This window comes from Penaeus chinensis, chromosome 8 (assembly GCF_019202785.1).
Source record: "Penaeus chinensis breed Huanghai No. 1 chromosome 8, ASM1920278v2, whole genome shotgun sequence".
In the NCBI taxonomy this organism is placed as follows: domain Eukaryota; kingdom Metazoa; phylum Arthropoda; class Malacostraca; order Decapoda; family Penaeidae; genus Penaeus; species Penaeus chinensis.
In genome coordinates this window covers 23,880,576-23,883,899 of record NC_061826.1, presented here as the reverse complement: position 1 = coordinate 23,883,899, position 3,324 = coordinate 23,880,576, and the positions used below count along the sequence as shown (strand labels likewise).

Genomic DNA, 3,324 nt, shown 5'->3' with positions numbered 1-3,324 from the left:
CACCCCCGCCGTCGTGGCTCCTCCCAAGGGCCAAGGAATTCGATGCCTCCACCGACCACTGCGAGACAGGCACTTCTCAATGTGCAATGGAGATTTTTTTTTCTCAATATGTGACGCAAATGTATGTAAAGATGCGATTGCAGAAGTTCCATTGAACCAGCGTTTGTTACAACAACGTATATGCCTTATTTCTACCGTGAAAAAAAAATCCAGTCATATATATATACATAAATATAAAACCTTCAGTTCCTATTTCATCATATATTGCACCTGTTTATTTCTGCTCATTCGATGGCATTCCATTCAACACAAATCCAGAGAACGTAAGCGAACGTGTAGAGACTGTGACGTAGAAAATCATGTTAAATGCTGTGTAGATATTAAAAATCGTGCATGTGAATTTTCCCAGTGATAAATATAATACAAGAGAAGTGATGAGATATTTCGTAAAAAGGTTTATTGTCGATCTTCAGTGCAACGCAGTCTTTCCCTATGAAATCCGACGAACTGAATCCACAATTCAGACTTCTCCGAAACAGATGTCATTCGCTTGTGAAGAAAAGTGGTAAAGAAATATGGCCCACGGAGAGGAAGAAGAAAGTGTTTGTGCACTTTACATACTGTGAGATGGAAAACCAAAGATAAGGAAGATAAGAAAAGCACAGTGTGTTCCATGAAAGAACCCACAATAATTATGAACTTTACCTTAGAGCAAACCGAAACCTGAAGCAAGATCACGGAGGGCATAGTGACACCTGAATGAATCCTTTGTAAAGTACAAGCATACAACCGATGGACCCTTTCTAGCACCGGGACAACTGACCGATCCAGATTTGGATGTGAAGACGTGGTCATCCAGACGGTCCTTGCAGTTCGTCCTCGTCTACCTAATTCTACCTATATTCCTTATCCTAGTCTTGGCTATGAATCCATGAATGAATCCATTTACCTAATATTCTTTGTTTCTGTATTGTTATGGGAAAAAGTAATCGGTGCGATCGATACAAAATCAATTAATTAATGATACTAAAAAAATCTAACACTTCACATAGACTAAGACAGAAACACATCCGTGTAAAAGGCGGAGGTCAAGATTTGCAAACCTTCTAACCATAACAGACGCAGATTTAACTTAAGAATACAGTGGAGGACCAAGGAGGCCGAACTGACCGCGTTCGCTCCGCGATCCCCACTGAAAGCATCTCAAAGACAAAGGTAGGAAAGATAAAAAGAATTCTAAACCGTGTCTAACGCGGCCAAAACTAACATGATTTGTCTAACGCGGAAACACATGCTAACAACAAAAACAAAAACTAATGATAATATTCTCTGCACTAACTGGGTATTCCGTGGCGTGCTGGTTGATAATCTGCTTAGGATAAGATAAGTCGATTTGCCACTAAAAACAGAGTAACTAAAGAAAAGAGGAACAGGAAACCGATAATCAACCATACAGCTCTCATTGTTTCTTTAGCTTAACCATTCTCGCACTTTATCAAGTATCTTTTTATTTAAAGACATACAAAAAGAACTAAACCATACATTACCGGTGTCCTTCGGTAAGCCTAACTGTGTTCCGTGAGCATTACTGGCGACTTTAAATCCACAAGCGAAACCCTCAGCATGGTGTAGCCGCTCTACATGATATCGGACGAGGGTTTCCAATATAGGCGACGTTTAAGTCAACTGTGATATGTGTGCCGGCCCTCGGCGTGGGGAAGCTGCGGGGTGAGCGTGTCCCTGGGCGAACGACCTCCAGATTCCAAAACTAAGTATGAGCTTTTCGTCATTTTTTCATCATTTACTGGAAGGAAAGGTTTATTGGGGTAATATTGGTTATGTAAAATTAGCTTTGACATATGAAGTGAATCATGATAAGATATTTCTTAGTTGTTAATTATCATTCTTGTTATTATTCTCTGAACGAACGGACGTCACACTGAAGGATGTGAAGGAACTCGCGTCAGTACTGATCGACGGGTTCTTTCACATCCGTCGATAGGATATTGCTCTAGTCAGTTTTGGAATTTGGAATCATGCAGCCAAAATTTGCTTTTGCATTTGTGAAAAAACGTAGGCGAAAAAAGGTGGTTCCTGTAGTGACATGTAGATATTAGAATGACGTAATTTAGTTGATGTGGCTTCTTGCTGGAAGTCTGTTTCCCGTACCTGTATGTATTTGTCGCGTGGCCAGAGAAAGTCAGCTCCTTCTTATATCATTAAGGTTGTATATCTGATTCCACCTCCTTGTTTCAGTGAATTTACTTCTTTTGATACATTTCCTTTTTTCCTTTTTAGGAAGCACTGAGAAAGACTACAAAGTAAGCAAATGAATGCGTCTGATTTTATCATGTCAGTGCTGACTTTATCATATATGCTCTTTATTACCTTTATCATTATTATTTTTATCTATAGTAAATCTTTTCCCAATGATACTGCTAATTTTCATAAGCCACACGATCCCTTTAAGTTTAGAGAGCAGCGTTGCAAGATGTACATGTATTTTTTGTGTGTGTGTTCGAATCCACTGTCTCCTTGTGTTTGTTTCATTCACATCGGCTCAACAACACTTAGAAAAGGAAAGAGAGATGATGATAAGCAATATGATTTTACTTCATATTGCTTGAGTAATTAGCCACATTTATTTTATTTTCATTTATCTTTTATATATATTTTTTTCTTTTTGGCATCGGCTCAGTCACAGATATTATCATAAGATATGGATTTATCTTGATGTGTTTTTATTGTAGATCTTGTCGAAAATGAAGAGTATTTGGGTTTTAGATGCCTAAATGCAACATTGTTGACAATAAAGCAGTGTTCTTGCTAATGTTATGATTATCATTATCATTATTATCAAAATTATTACTCTAGCTGTCAGGTCTTTATTTTTGTTACAGCCTGTTCATGTCTCTGATGATAATTATTTTTCACAGAATTACTATGATGTAAACAAAACTAAACATTTATTTTACGACATTTACTCTGAACAAAAAAAATATCAAGGTTTCAGACCTTGCTACATGTTTGACCGAACTGTGAGTTTCTTTAATAATCTATGTTAACTCCATTCGTTGTGCGATGGTGCTTTTCACATCTCATCGGTTATTCAATATATTTTACTATAACAGTATGGTTTTCAGAGTATGTATTTTTTTTAATCATTCTGTAGAGGATTTTTTGTTTTTTCTTCTTGTTTTGCTTCCCTCACATACGCTACCTTCCCATCCACCTCTCTCTTTCTCTCTCTCTCTCTCTCTCTCTCTCTCTCTCTCTCTCTCTCTCTCTCTCTCTCTCTCTCTCTCTCTCTCTCTCTCTCTCTCT

At 37.8% G+C, this 3,324-nt stretch overlaps 1 protein-coding gene across 7 annotated transcripts in view; it reads left to right on the top strand.

Moving 5' to 3' along the window:
• Positions 1-2,831, top strand: part of LOC125027736 (NGFI-A-binding protein homolog) — a 348,334-nt gene extending 345,503 nt beyond the window's left edge. For all 7 annotated transcript variants that reach the window (XM_047616850.1, XM_047616854.1, XM_047616853.1 and 4 more), the window contains one exon: positions 1-2,831. This exon is cut by the window's left edge and continues 497 nt beyond it. The gene's annotated coding sequence lies outside the window, so the exon portion shown is untranslated.
• Positions 2,832-3,324: the final 493 nt, after the last annotated feature.